We start from the raw sequence: 16,426 nt of genomic DNA on the forward strand, positions 1-16,426 counted from the left end.
CTCCTTACAAGTGAAACCTGAAAAAGAGAAACTGAAGATCCAGAGTGCCCTCTAGTGACAATACAGCATCAATATTAGTACTTAATGTGAAGAAAAACATAGTTTGTTTTCATATGAACAAACCAATTCTGATGTATTTTGTTTCTTTTTCCCATTATTCCACATAGAAAGTTTATAAACATGAAGTGAACATTCCTGAACCTTCTTCAGACAGAGATTTTTTTTAAAAGAGACTGGAGAAACTATATAATTTTCATATACTGTCCTTCCCCGCTGAAGGAAATCTGGAATTCATTATGCATGGAAAATAAAGTTCATGCTCAACCTCTCTCAGTTCTGAACACTATAGTGGTTTGAAATGAAAAACAAGTCACTGGTAAACTTGTGCATAGGTGGCTTTGTTTAACACCTGAAGCACCAAGTGTAGGAGAAGGAGAAATCTATCCACCTCACAGGGGAAGAAACATTAAATATACTGGACTGGGCAGGGAGAGAGATGAGTTTTGCACCCAGAACTCGAGATCACCACAGATCCTGTGAACTCTTGATGTCAGGACCATTCATGCTGAAGCTTTGTGCCACTCTGCATTAAGGTTGGCCCCACTCCAACTTCCTACCCTGTTTCCCAGATAAGCTGCTGTTCCTGGAACTCCCCACAATCACTATCTTGAAGGGAGGGGCTGCGCACTTGGAAAAGAAGCTCTGCACAGACTAAAGCTACGTTAACTTTTTTGTGGATTCATTGCTTGTTGCTGAAAGAAAGAAGATACAGGTCGCTTTGATGCTTCTCCTTCTTGGACCAATGAAGGACTGACTCCAGCTTCACACAGGAGTGGAAGATTCACATTCTTGCAAACAGAGGCTGACTCAGACTTGGAAATGGGATAAGAAGCCATTCACTGGTTTGAATCCAGAACATACTGCAAGCAATCAAAGGCCAATGGCTATTCAGCGTGATTTATATCCAGCAAGTTGTCAAGTCCTACTGGACCAATGTCTGCATTGTAACTGTGCTATTGTTGTTATGACTGCAAAGGATATAATAAGTGTAAAGGTTACATATGGACTTGCAGAGGTTGCCCATCTTAGGTCATCACTGACACATTTTGATGAGGTGTGGGGAAAATCTGAACAGCCAGTGCTAGTTTGAGGATAAACAGACTTCTCCCACATCAGGAGCATTAATCCAGTACCTACTCCCAAACTCAGTTTTGAAAGAAAATACATTCGTGAGCATCCACTTGTAGTTTTCTCCTAGGACTCATGATTATTTTCCTTGAGGGTAACCTACAGAAAAATTCCATATAATTTAAATAACGTGACTGAAATAAAAAAACTGAGGACACTCAAAGCTAAAACTGACAATCCAGCCTCAGCTAAAGTTCATTCTAAAAGCCAAAAGCTGTATTTCAGTTGAGGGAGGCACTTTCCGAACCTCAAAATTTTCAGCCCCAAGTGACTTTTTCCAGTTAAATTATAAGCCACTGATTTAATACGTTATCTATTGCCAAAGTTTTCCAAAAGAGGGTAAGAATACCCTCTCTGGGCAATTTGTGTGCAAAAGGAACAGCTCATTAAGGACTCCTTTATTGAAAATATGTAAACAAGGGTCTTGGCCGCAAAGAAACAATTTCCTGGGGCAAACTTTATGGTCTGGTTTCCCAGAAACACACTGAAAACTTAACAAAAGTGAATGCCTTCCATTGTTTTGTCTGGAGCCACAGAATACAACACAGGGCCACACCCAGCAAGGAGTTAACCATATCACCACTGGCATGAACAAAACACAAAGGTTACAGCAAGAACAGATCAGGTAAAGCTGGAGTTTCAAATTATAATACATGGCATGCCTGGACTTTTTTTCCTATGTCAAAAAGATTTCTGTAATTTCTACATTCATTTTGTATTTAGTACACTACAACCTTAATTACCCAAAGTACTATTATTCAATACACCCTAACATCTGGGTAATTGAGATGCTCTTGTATATCAGGCTAAGAGATATTGTGACTGAAGTTCTGATTCTTTAGATGGAGAGCAAATGACAAAGTTATAGTGTGGTTCTACTCTAAAAAGTGATTTTGAAAAAGGTGGCTCCACTGGTCTCTGTATGCCTAAGTCAATCTGTTTACTATATTGACTATAATATATTTTACTACTTTTACACTTTCATTGAACAGGATGCTATAAACTGGAATATGAAAATTGTATATGGATTGCAGATTATGTGATCATGTAAAATCCCTATCGTACAGTATAGGCAGAGTAACAATGTGATGGTGAGTTCTCTTGCTTCCTTATTCATTTTGGGCTATGATACATCAATATGATGTAAATCTGACAATAATATTTGATATTATGCTTTGTAAATCACTAGCACTCTTACTAGCAAAGTGTTGCTATAGTTTTGGGTTTTTCACTGTCCCCATTACAAGTTTCATGTGTGTACAGGGGGGGAAATCTTACTTATTGCTTCTGATAGTACTTTGTTTAGTCAAAGTTAAACATTTTGGTAAGGAAATCTAAGCTGGTGCTTAGTGATTTTCAGAACACAGGACAGAATAAGATAGGATGAGTCTGACTTTCTTGAATGATTTCTGGTTTGTTCCTTGAAAAATCCTTACTAATCATATTCACAAGATTGTCTAGCAAGAACTTCTGATTCCTCATTGTCTGGTGTAACACAGGATTTTCATGACACACACCTTTGACACTTATGTGGGTCACCATTAAAATTATTTCTTCTCTAAATTACAGAGGAAGAAATCCATATTTTTGACCATGGCAAGTAGAAAGACAGACTATTGATGAATGAAATGTCATCATAAAAACTAAGTGAAAACGGATTGTGAGCTTGATTAAAATCTTCACATTCCCCCAGATCCAGCTTTATTTCAAAATGTTAAAATCTACACTTTCAAAGCCAGTTACTAGAAGAAGGGCTCTCCAAGTCCCTGGTGAGCTTATATGAAATGTGAAGAGATTGTCACTTTAGGCCACTCTTTGCTATGTGACAGATTTGTTTGGGATGGCCTGAGGCAGGGGTTGGCAACCTTTCAGAAGTGGTGTGCCGTGTCTTCATTTATTCACTCTAATTTAAGGTTTCGCATGCCAGTAATACATTTTAACATTTTTAGAAGGTCTCTTTCTATAAATCTATAATATATAACTAAACTATTGTCGTATGTAAAGTAAATAAGGTTTTTAAAATGTTTAAGAGCTTCATTTAAAATTAAATTAAAATGCAGAGCCCCCCGGACCGGTGGCCAGGACCTGGGCAGTGTGAGGGCCACTGAAAAATCAGTTTGTGTGCTGCCTTTGGCACACGTGCCATAGGTTGCCTACCCCTGGGAGGTAAGCTGGCAGATACAGAAGCCCTCATCACAGAGGGACATCACAGGACATAAGGAACAGCACAGTGAAATGTGCCACAGTAAAAAAGTGAACTCTGAATCTTGCCATCCTTGAAAAGGGCTCAGAAACCCTGGCGAAGAATTCAGAGTGACTTTGCAGAAAAGGAGAATTGTATTGTTCCCTGTAACAGTGGGTACTCAAAGGGCCTGATTCTCCAGTCCAGCATAAATCAGTTGTAACTCTACTGAATACTGTGGAGTTACATTGGTGTCTGGGAAGAATAAAGCATGGACTTTCAAAGGATGTCAAAGACAATGGCTCTCAATCTCAAGAATTTCAGATATTCTTTTTAACAGGATATCAATCACAGTAAATCAGCTGCTACAGCCTGCATCATATTGGCTCACAGAACATCTTCTCCAAGCATTAAATATTGCAACAGATGATATTCACTCAAGTATGTCAATATACCACTTTGAAGCAAAATGTTTAGTTATCTGACTGCTACTCCTCAAAAAAAAATTATATTATATATAATGTACTCAGTTGTTTTAAAACAACTGGAAAAAATACCCCTAAATGGACAAGAAAAATATGAAAACAAAAGAATAAAGTATTCTCTCCTAAACAAGAAAACAAGAAGGTAGAATTAAGGGTCCAGATCTCAAAGCAGCTGGAAATATGGTGGATCCACCTACTTAGCTATTCCCCCAACATATGCTATGTTATCCATGCTACACATCTGTAAATCCAGAAAACGGATTAGTGTGCTAAGGACCTGATCCAAACCCCATTAGCGTCAACTGAAAGACCTCCATTGACTTCATTGGGCTTTGTATCAGGCTTTGAGTTGCCTACCGCATTTATATATAGCAAGAACAATTTCGTATTTTCGAGGTCCATGAACACTGAAGATTGATAGACTGAGTCAATGAAAGTCAGTGTTTCCCAAACTTGGGACGCCACTTGTGTAGGGAAAGCCCCTGGCGGCGGGGCGGTTTGTACCATCCTTCAGATTTCCCAGTGTGTTTTGTGTCCGATCGTTGTCTGTCAATCTAACATCAAGAGCCTCTGGGCCAGGAGCACACCTTCAATTGAATCTTATAGTTGGGAGTTTCTCCAGGAAGAAAAGGCAATTAGGATGACTTTGAAGGAGGTCTATCACCAGTGCTTAACTAAACAAATTAACATAAGGCAATTTGCTTGTTCTGCCACCATTCACAGATTATTTGTTATACATTTCAAAGAGAGATGAATACAGAGATATCCCGTGGATGAATACAGAGATATCCCGCATTTCCAATTCATTTAAATGCTAGGATGTTCTTTTGATCTGAATCATCAGAATACAGCATAGACAGGACTGTTGATTACATTGTGGACCCTACTCCTCATACATATGTAAATACACAAAAAACACAAACATTATCTCCCCACGTGTCTTTTGAGGGTTATTTATTTTGCAGGATGTTTAACCCTTTCTAGCTATGTGTCACATCAACACATATATATATATATATATATATATATTTATTAGGTGCTCAGAGCTTTATTTTAACATAACTTGAATTAAAATATTTTATTGTCAGACAGTGCCCAGTGATCCAGGAATTTCAGAAGAAGAAGATGAAGAAGAATTTTATTTACAAATCACCTCCCTCAAAAGTGCTCAGAGTGCTAAGCAACAATGTCTGATTCATTAATTAAACATCCTGACCTCAACAAAATTGCAGGCAAAGTGGGTAAACAAATAAAATAATAAAAGAAACAGCAGTAGTAATTTAAAAACACCCAAGGGAAAAACTATGTTTTTAAGGGTAGTTTTTAAGTGGGAGGGGGGTGGTTAAATGAACCAAATTTCAGGAGGGAACAAATTCCACACCATTAGGCCTCAGCAAAAGCTTGATCACCTCCCAACTTCAGGCACAACAACAGAACCCCTAAACACCAAGTGGTATGTGAATGTACAAACCTATCAGGTGGTCTTGAATATAACCACAGCCAGCTCCATTCAGAGCTTTATAGACCAGTAACACTAATTTAAACTGACCTTGTCACTTGACAGGCAGCTAATGTAAAGAATACAGTGCAGGCTGAATATGATCAAAATAGCTCAAATAGCAATTGTGTTGCTGCATTATAGCAAGCTGCAAGCAATGGATCAGCCTCATCAATAACCCAGCGAAGAGGGAATTACAATAATCAAGCCTCAAGATCACAAGGACAGGCATTGCCATTGCCAGGTTGGGATGAGGTAAATAAGGGCACAACCTACACAAACTGCATAGCTGTAAACCATATTTCCAAACCACGTCTGGCTTTCCATGGACACAGCATGGTCAAAAATAACACCAAGATTTTTAACCTGACTCTCAATCTCTGAATGAGGCTCTCAAATCAAGAGAGACACAGAGGAGGAGCCACTCATCTCTGTCTTCTCAGGGTTCAGGGCAAGATAGCTCTGATGCATCCATCTAGCAATATCATTCAAGCATTCCTCCATACCTGAGACTAAACTCGCAGGGTCCGTGAGACAAGACCCATATAATGCAGTATTATTAGCATATTGATAGTGTTCTACCTCATGCTTCACCACGATCTCCCAAGTAGCTGCATATACACAGTAAACAACACTGGTGACAAAATCAACCTCTGAGGAAAGTCAAATCCAAACTTGTCCCACACATCTCTGTCCCCTATCCAGCTTCTTCAGCCAGGTGTTCTCAGACCAGAACAACAAGACAGTTAATGCACATGCATATGAGAGAGAGGAGCTGGCTACAGGACACACTTAATTCACCCTTTGACACAGAGATTCACACATTCACTCTCTCAGCTAGGGTTTGATCCTGATAGTTTTGCCATTGACTTTAGTGGGAGCAGAATTGAGCCCAAAGTGAGGCAGAAACTGCAACTCAGAGTCAAATTTGGGTTATTCTTGGTTCTGTATATTCAACTTTGAAATAATTGTTGAACAAAAGGAATTCTTTAAAAGCCAGTGATTTTCTTCCCCATTAACATCAATGGAATTTGAACTTATTCCATCTTGATTTTGACTATTTCCTACTTATTAATAGCAAAATGAAAGGGCACCATGGAATAAGTTTTATCTTTTATTTGTTTTTGTAAAATATTTGTTATATATTTTCTATTGTTTTTAATTAATGAGTTAATTCTCGTGTTCTGAAAAATCTGTGGTGTTTCTCTGAATTCAAATACAAAGAGTATTACTTATTCTCTCCCATCATACATTAATTATGCAGGTTAGCACGAGCCATTTTCAGCTCTATATTTTCACCAACAGGTGGCGCTAACAATTCTGAATTCATTACAATACAGTATCAGTTAGAAAATGATATTGTCAAGCAAGTTAAAAAAATCTTTTTCACTGAAAACTTTTAAGGCAAAGATATTTCACAGGTTAGCTGCAAAAATGTTACGTAGGAGGGAAGTTATGATCAGATCAAATGAGGATGTGCTAAATCTGAAGTAAATTGAAGTCCAGTGCTCTGTGATAGGCACTTTAGAAATATCGTAGATTAGATGGATAGCATATGCTAAGAGAATCTTTTCTCTTTATTAACTGAGTTTTAACGATGTGATATTTCCTAGATACTATCCCAGAAGTGATAGTTAATTTAACACAACACTAAATACAAAATAAGATCTAAACAGGAATGAAAGAGATTCCAGAAGTCTACAGTTCTTACACATAAGGTAAGTTGATAAAGGTTCTGTACGTTTTTGTATACACAAAGTTCTGCTCTAGAGTATAAATTATGTTAAGACTAGAGAAATGGTAAAATTCTAGGACTGAATTCTGCTCTGAGATATGCCCATGCAACTCCCATTGACTTCTTACAATGTTACTAGACAATTTCCAAAGCACTGACAGAAAACTTCAGTATAAGGTACTTCAAATTTGATACTCCATTTGCCTCTAGTCTGCTTAAAAATTAACGTACTCTCTGTTTAGGTATCAAATGATGATGTATATACTAAAAAACATTAAATTCTAGTCACATTTCATATATAAAAAAACAGCAGCCATTTACTTGCTGAGATTCTGTGTTCTGCACTCTTTATAAATGAAGTAAAATAATGTTTGAGAATGAAAGCATGAGTAACTACACTTACCATATTTCATGTGTCAAAATACTATCTCACCACTTATGGAGCCCAGAGAAGCAAACTACTGATATTCCTTCCTGGGGGAAACCAGCTAGTAGATTTATACTCTCTTGTTCACAGAAAATGGATCTTGGGCAGGGGGTGGAGGGTTTTGTGGTTTTAGCAAGTAATGAGATTTAGCAAGCAGTGCTGAAAAAAATAGAGAGGGCAAAATCCTCAGCCTGAGCAACTAAGTGTATCGCCATCGATGTTCAATTAATGTCAATGGAGCTATTACACCCGCTGAGGATCTAGAAAGTGAGACAAAGTAGAAAATCACAACTGGCCATACTTCAGAATCATAGTCACGTACCAGCTATACTTTTTAGTGGATATTGGATTCATAGGCAACAAGACTGACTAAAATCTGTTCCACAATTGTAATATCCTATACAATTGTTATGGCAAAGATTAAGGGCCCAAACTGCAGTCTTTATTCATGCAGGTAGGCCTTACTCTCATAAGAGTTATCCCATTTACTTCCATGGGGCAACTTGCATAAGAAAGGGGTGAAGGATCAGGCCCTGAGAAAGTAATCTCCTCCTCCACCCTCACATCCGTGAAAATTCAACTATTTGAACTTCTCCAGAGGGGTGTTACAAATATAAATCCAGGCTCCCTCTGCTCAGGAACTAAGCCAACATTTAAATAATTTTTCATCTATTTTATGCATATTATGGGTTGGATTCTAGCTGGATCAACTGGCTTAATAATAACAGAACCATATCAAGAGGAGCAAACAACCTCTACTCTGGTCGAGTTTCATTCAATAAGGCTCTGGAGGAGCTGTGACAGTTGCTCTAAGATAGAGGCACACCCCTCATGCCTGAAAAGTGCAAGTGAGAATGCATGCACACTCTGGGACCATTATTGGTTAAAAAAAAAAATTAACACCTGCTGACAGGACAGGCTGCCAGCTTCCTTCAAACGAGCAGCTGTCAAACCTCTGCTTAGAGAATCATCTCCTGATGTGAGCAATCTTGCCACTTACCATGCTGCCCCTAGCTTCCCATTTTGGGGGAAGGTGATTGTTTCCAGATAACCCCAGAATGTTACAGCCTTTTCAATCTGTCTTTCAGGCTGGGCATGGCTGAGAGATTCACTGTTGAAACCAGTGCAATATCTCCTTCTGGGGTTGGAGAGTTGGTTATACATGCAGTCAGGAGCTTTCAATACTGTTGACCATGAACAATATCCTAGCAGTGTAAACACAATCTTGCTTCAGCTGTTCTCTCTTTTCTGAGAAGGTGTGTTAGGCAATTATTCATACACCCAAGAGTCCTCTGATGCAGGGTGTGCCAGGGCTCCAGTATGTCATTAACTGTATAGTACAGAGGGATAGCCAAGGAATATAGAGTTGGTTTGGACTGACACATTGATGATGTTCAGTCCTTGGAATAGTTTCTCTGCTTTTCCAGTGTTTGTTTGAGACAAGGTCTGAGAAAGTGAGCCAGCTGAGGTTTCTTCCAAATATAACAGAGGTGATGTTGGAAGCTAGTGGGAAACATCTACAGTTCCATATGGAACATACACCATCTTTCAAAGAAGTTCACTCTGAACCCCCATCTGTTCATATACTCTTAAGTAGGAACTGTGGACATCAGCACCTTTTCCCATCTGCCTTTTGTCAGGTTTCAACCATTTCTTCCCGATGCAAAGGTCAGCACAACTATCCATGAGTTTGTAACCTCCGTGTTGGATGAATTCTCTGAAGGCCACTCAAGAACTTCAGTTAGTGCAGCATGGGGTAGATTGATTTCTAGTGGTACTAGGTGTTCACCTGTGGAGTTCCTTATGGCTCAGGTCTAAATCGTCTCTCTCATCTTTTGTAATTACCTACATTAAGCAGTTTGAGGAAATTTTCAGTTCACGTGATCCCAAAGGTCAGCAGGACATCTCTCTTTCCTCAGATGCAGGCAGCACCATCTTCCAGCTATCCCTCTGTCTAATGAAAGACAAGTGGCTGAAGATGAACCTAGAGAAGACAGCAGTGATGTCTGTAGGAAGAGGAAAACATTTTTAAAATATAGCAACCACCATCACATCATCCTCCATCAAAGTTGTCTGCTCTGAGGCTATCAAGTTAGTCATCAGCCATAGGGTCCCCCATGCACTCATCACTGGTTTGGGATGCTCAGATAACAATGGCCTTAGATAACTAGATAAGAGAATGTGCCCCATCTTATCAGTCAGACAGATCTGGTAACAATGATCCAGCACCTTTGTGATCTCCAGGCTTGTTTACTGCAACCCACTGTATGTAGGAATGAGCATTCCAACATTTGAAAAATACTTCAGTGAGTCCAAGACAGACAGACACAAGGGGAAAGAAGAGAGAGGATCTTAAAGGTGGGAGATATACAGCAGTATTTTTACTGATGTTCTCAAGATACAAGCGTGGGAGGGAGAGCTCAGTGGTTTGAGCATTAGCCTACTAAACCCATGGCTGTGAGTTCAATCCTTGAGGGGGCCACTTAGGGATTTGGGACAAAAATCTGTCAGGGATGGTACTTGGTCCTGCTGTGAAGGCAGGGGACTGGACTCAATGACCTTTCAAGGTCCCTTCCAGCTCTATGAGATAGGTATATTATTATAATAATAAAGGCAGATGATCAGTCACAGACAAATGCTCTGGGCTGATAGGTCAGCTGCTGCTCTGGACCCTGGTCTGGGATGTCATCAGGTTGGCCCTTGTCAGGTCTTTCTCAGGCTAGGCAGAACTGAAATGGCCAATCCATTGCAATGTGCTCATGCTGCATTATTAAATTGGTCTCAGGATCAAGTGAAAACAAAGCTGAGTCTCTGAGTATAGCTGAATGTTCTCCAAATAGGGGTGGTGATGGAGTGGCAAAACTATTCTACCAGCACAGGATTATAATGCAACTTAATTTTCCTCTTTAAATTTACTGAAGAGAAAATTTCTAATTTGTCTTCTACACTCAAATTTCTCTTGTGTGTAAACTCACTCATATGCCGTACTGGAGTGCTGGTAACAGGAGTATCTCTTAAGCTTGGCAAGTATTATGAACTGACAATACAGTTTGTTGCAATTATATGAATGGGAAAAAGAGCCATGAGACAGCTGAAGCTTGGGCACAGCAAGGTTTTGTTTTATTTCACTGTTGTTCTACTGCAAATATGGTATTAGATCTAAAATATTATTCTCTTTACTCACATTCAGTTAACAATTTTGGGTCATTTCAACATGCCATGTAGATGACTTTTTTAATTATATGGAGATATACTTATCTCATAGAGCTAGAAGGGACCTTGAAGGGTCATTGAGTCCAGGCCCCTGTCTTTACAGCAGGACCAAGTACCATCCCTGACAGATTTTTGCCCCTGATTCCTAAATGGCCCCCTCAAGGATTGAGCTCACAACCGTGGGTTGAGCAGGCCAATGCTCAAACCACTGAGCTATCCCTCCCCCGATTCTGACGTTGTACAGAATTACCAAGAGAGCTACATTTGTATTTAAAATAAGAGAACCAGAATTAAATAAGAGAAGCAACCAATCCCAGTAAGGGTGTGATATTTGAAAGTCATTACATTATCTTCAGCTCTGCAATAAGTTTCTTTGTACTGCACTATGAATGATATTGTTTTGCACTTTGAGATCAGATGAAAAGAACTATATACATGCTAGCTATGATTTACTGAAACCAATCAAAATATTAATCTGCAATACTATGAAGCAAATACTATGCAGATATGCTGTCTATAAAATTATTTGAAACAAAAATGGAAAACTGAAAAATTACAGCTGGCATTTTCAAAAGGTGCCTTAAAAAGGTAGGCACCCATTTCCTACTGAACTTCCCTATTTGACTATGGTATATTTAGATGGCCTGTCACCACAGTATCATTGTCCTTCCATGGAGAGACCATTCCATACTGCTAAGTAGAATTGAGATTTTTTTTGCCTTTACTTTTAAACAGAAGTAATTATTCTAACTCATAGTGACATTTGGAAAGTTGTGCACAGCTTTAGGTGTATGTTGCAGCAGGCTAACCAGACTATTAAACTGTATTTACTGCTAATTTAATTGACTATATATGTACTGTAGGTGATTTGCACCAGAAAGAAATAATTTCATTTGAACCTAAGCTATTTATATCATAAGTTATTTCTGATCCCAATTCATCTGAAGCCACTATAAAATAAAGAGAGCATTAGATTCACAAGGCTTGTTGGGTTACTGAGAAACACACCTTTGGGATATTGAGGCCATCTTAATAATAGCTCTGTGTCTAGTTCTACAGCATGAGGTGTGCGAAAAATTAGCTAAAAAGGCCAAGAAGCAAAGCTAACTGTTATAACAACAAATAATTGGGTAAGAATGAAAAGGACAAAGGCTGTGATTTCTATGTGAGGTCTTTAAAAGAGGAAAAAAGCTCTAAGAAGAAATACAAAGGGTGAAATCCTGGCCCCATTGAAGTCAATGGAAGTTTTGCTATTGACTTCAGTGGAGTCAAAGTTTCCCCCAAAGCCAATAAACCACTTATATAATGGTGTTTATTTATAAAATACATCAATTGTTCCCACTTGGTTAAAATTTCACCTGAAATATAACCTACATTCTACTGAAATTTCAGTCACTAAAGATCATTTTTAATAGCATCACTGGTAATCTCACTTCAGGGACCCCCCTCCCCCAGAACTCAACTAGTATGGAGATTTAATCCTTTCAGATAAACAGGCATTGTTTTTCCTGTTCCCAGTTTAGAGCATCAGTATATTAATGGATGTTCATCAATATATTTTCAGTATTCAGGAATACTGGCCATTTGCAGCAATCCTCCATCAAAGATTGGCAAGCCAGGGGGCCTAGGAAAATGCTGCTTTCCCCTCACACTGGACCAAACCATTCAGCATAATTACAGTTTTGCTAGGATTTATTCTCAGCCAGTTCCTAGTTAACACAACTTGGATCCTGATTATAATGTTCTTTGAGGGAGAGAGATACAGTTGCATACAATGGGAAGCCATCTCTCTCCAAAGGAGAGCATATAGTTGCTGAGGAGAGTAGGGAGTCTTGGGTTCTTAGCCTGTTCCTCACAGTCTAGCCCCTGACTGAGAACAGAAATGAATCAAGTACTGAATCTAATGCTTTCTGTGTTGTGTTGTTACAAAAATCCCAGTGACTTCCATTTAACAGGAAAGTTTCAGGACAATTTCAGTTCCTGCTGTGTGTTGACAAACAGTCCTGCCAAGCAAATGATGAAACATGGATTTCATAAACATTTGCAACTATCTTTACCCTAATAAAAAACTTCCCAAGTAAATAGCACAAGGGAGTTCCAAAATTTTAGTTTCTAAGGAGGAAATTTTATATCAAAAATATTTACCGTACTTAGCCTGCAGGTTGGAAGACGTGGGATATAGAAACTACTGTATTACTCTGGAGTGCAGTGAATGTTTGTTACTGGCTGTGCTGTCACAGTAAGTTTCTATGTATGTCTTTATGTGCCACATGGCAGGGAGTTTACCCTTCCGGTGATTACCTTTGGACGGGGGAAACCTGAACCACTGACTGGAAGTAACTATAATAGTGATCCTGCTTGGCAGAAAGCCTGAAGCCATGTATTGTATCTCTACAGGCTCCAGTCCTCCACCACAGATGTCATAGTGGTTTGTCAATACAGACAGAGAAGGAAGTACTAGGCTATAAAAAGGGAGTAAGTCTGAGAAGAGAATGTATAAATAAATAAATATAACATTAAATCAGTTGTACATGGATGCAGGCCAGAATTTACCATCTGGTTGCAAAGTGAGTGAAGATTTACTTATGTTCTCTTGTTATATTTCCCATGCAATTATTGTTCACACCAGCAACCGCTTCACTATATACTGTAGATCACTGGTTTCCAAATTGTTCAGCCTAAGAGTCAATAATATTATGTTTAAAAGGTCAATAGGCTACAATCACTACTTTCAGTTCTATTCTGTGTCCCATTCTATTCCTTTGTGCTACTCAAGTGTGCAAAAAGAAAACACCTTCAAGTACCCTGTTGGGGATTCCTCTTGTGTGTGAAATGTTCAACAAGCACAAAGTCAGTGTAGATGGCTCTCATGTCTTCTTCCCCACAGCACAGCTCCAGGTACAAGGGCCATGTTGGGTGCAGAGGAAGATATCAAGATATGAAAGAGGCGTGGCTGGAGCATGCTATTATCCCTAGCTGTGCTGAGATTTCAAGAAGGGACCAAGCAGAGAACTTCTGGGGTTGATGAAATAGTCCCTGGGTGCTACAAATCACTATTCATTCTGTGTCATCAGAACTGCTGATCATTAAGCAGCATATGGTTTGGGTTGTGTCTGTAAAGGGGAAGGTGATTAGAGTGTGGAAGGCGTCATCTGAGTGAGTCTAAGAAAGTATTTAAGCAAACTTTAAAGGGTAAAAAGGCAGAGGTAGCAAGAGAGAATCAGGGGAGAACATACAACATACCAAGCTAAACAAAGTTCTCTCTGTAAAAGTAAACAAGGGAAAATATGGCAACAGCATCTCCTTTTGCAATGTATTTCTCTAATTCTTTGCAAAGCCCAGCACCTCTTCACCTCTCGAGTTACTATCTTGCCCTAAGTAGATGACTGAAAAGAGCAGCAGTTTCAGTATGGAAGGTAAATATTCAATTGCTAGTGCTGGTGATACTGCTATTCATTTCAGACATAATGTTGTCTATTCTCCGGATATGTGAGAAACTTATTTACTAACGCCCATTAGAACTATTACAATAATTCTCTGTTTAAACCCATTTTCAGGTTTTTTTTAAAAAAGGTTAATCTATATTATGCAATATCAATTTCTATTTTTTAAAATAATCAGTTAATTGAAAAGATGAACCAGTGAGATTACAAAAGTAGAACAAATACTGATAGAGTCAAATATTTGAAGTCATACAATGCAAGGTGAGGACAAAAGGTGTTAAAATTAGGCATGAAAATGAGAAAACTAAACACTGTAGAATAATCCTCTCTCATTTTATGTTAAATATATGCATCTGACACAAGACTGAGAGCCCAATCCTTAAAGGACCTAGGCACACACTGCAAGATGCTCAGCACTTCGGAGAATCAGTACTTTAAAAATTGGAACAAAATGTTCAAATTTGAGTGTGTAAATCTGGGCACCTACATCCTCATTTGGGCACATAAAAATGATCTGATTTTCAGAGCACTCCGCAGCTCCTGTTGACTTCAATGAATGAAATATGATTGACCAGTATGAGACAAAAGTGTGGCAGCTCATTTCACTAACCTAGAGTTATAGCAAGCAAAAGGCAAACAGGAGCTTAATATTTCTTGCAGACTACAGCCAACTCCTCTATCGGCACACAGACCCCTCCATGGACACCTATATCCTTTCACCATAAATGTTGGCCAAGGTAAGAGACCAGTTTTATTCATTCATTCTGATAATGCTCCACATTCTCCTGCCAAGCCTGTTACAGTGATATCAATGCAAAGAATGGTGAAGAATTAAAACACCTTTACTGCCACATCATCAGCATGGCCAGGGAAGCAATGAAAGGAGTGCTGACAGATGGCAATGGAAACTGGGAAGATAAATAATGACCCAAGTTGTAATTTAGAAGCAGCACAACTTAAAATGTTGTAGTACCCAGTGAATCTTTGAAATCTGCAGGAAAAAGCCATAATTATATGAATGGTAGTAAATGACCATCAGAGCTCCTATGCTGCAGAGTAGGATTAAGATTACATTAAGTAAAACCCCAGTATTATCTGCATTACTTTTTAAAGTCAAATTCTTCTCTCACACCAGTAGAATTCCTTAGTATCTCTACTGAAGCTAATATAATTATTTTCGATTTCTGCTAGTGGAACTCATTGCAGAATTCGGTCCCTAAATTTGTAATGTCAGTGATTCACTCTCTCTTTCTGTCTTGTGTATGGGATGTTATTGTTCTGAAGCAATATCTCACGGTGGCAAAATTGTGAAATTCCTACAGTCTCTGTCCCCCATCCCCTTTGGTAAAGCAGTTCAAATTAATTGCACTTTAGGTGGGAAAATTCAACAGCTTATCTGTCTCTCATTATTTGTCAAGTACCACCAGTAGTTATGTTCTCTCAGTTCTGTTTAGTAGAGACCAAAATTTCCTGAGCCATTCTTGTAAGATTTTGGCCTAAAATCTTTCAAGACTGACAGTTCTCAGGAAATTCCTGCCGTTTTGCCACATCTGAACTTTAACTAAAAAAAGGCTCCCTCTTCTTGTTTTGGATCCAGCTCAGAACCAAAAATCACAGGGATATTCTTTTCTTCTCTAACATGGCTGAATAGCTTAAGGATGGTGCCTGTACATGTGCTAAAGTCACCAGAGCTCAGGAACTCCAGTATGTTTATTCCTATTGATAGTGAGTTAGGATTTAAACAGCATGTATGCTGTGGCTCAATTGGATACAAACTCCTTTGGGTATCTCTGCAACTAGAACCTTCTACCAATGAGGAGCAGCCAATGCACCTTAATATATAATTTTTTAAAAACAGCACTCAACACTCTTTAAGCCAGCTCAGATACAGAGATATGGATCTGAATTCCCTCTTCCCAGCTCAGACCCCAACACGTACAGATTTTTAGTCCAGCTCAAATTTTAACCCTTTGAAGACTCTGGGCCAGAATCACTCTGCCTTACATAAGACATCTCTGCTTCAGTGAAAGTCCAAGTCCAGGCATTCTAAGAGGAGGTAGCTGATGGTACAAACACGATCTGCCCTCTTCAGGGACTCTGCTAGGGAAAGCAACTTTCATTTTTGTTTGTTGCTCCACCAGGGTCCTGACTGTGGCTGCTATAGCAGGTCTGTGTTGAATCAATGTACTGACTCAACCAGAATTCTTGTAGGGGTTGGTGGGTGGGAACGTATGCTAAAGTGAAAGCACCACTTT

General features: G+C 39.0%; 1 long non-coding RNA gene across 2 annotated transcripts in view; it reads right to left on the minus strand.

Moving 5' to 3' along the window:
- The window catches only part of LOC123371594, a 197,001-nt gene that overhangs the window by 128,372 nt on the left and 52,203 nt on the right, over positions 1-16,426 (minus strand). For both annotated transcript variants that reach the window (XR_006579859.1, XR_006579858.1), the window contains exon 2: positions 8,516-9,521. This is a non-coding gene — a long non-coding RNA (uncharacterized LOC123371594). The remainder of the gene's footprint in view (positions 1-8,515; positions 9,522-16,426) is intronic.

The sequence above is a fragment of the Mauremys mutica genome, chromosome 5, assembly GCF_020497125.1.
Source record: "Mauremys mutica isolate MM-2020 ecotype Southern chromosome 5, ASM2049712v1, whole genome shotgun sequence".
In the NCBI taxonomy this organism is placed as follows: Eukaryota; Metazoa; Chordata; order Testudines; family Geoemydidae; genus Mauremys; species Mauremys mutica.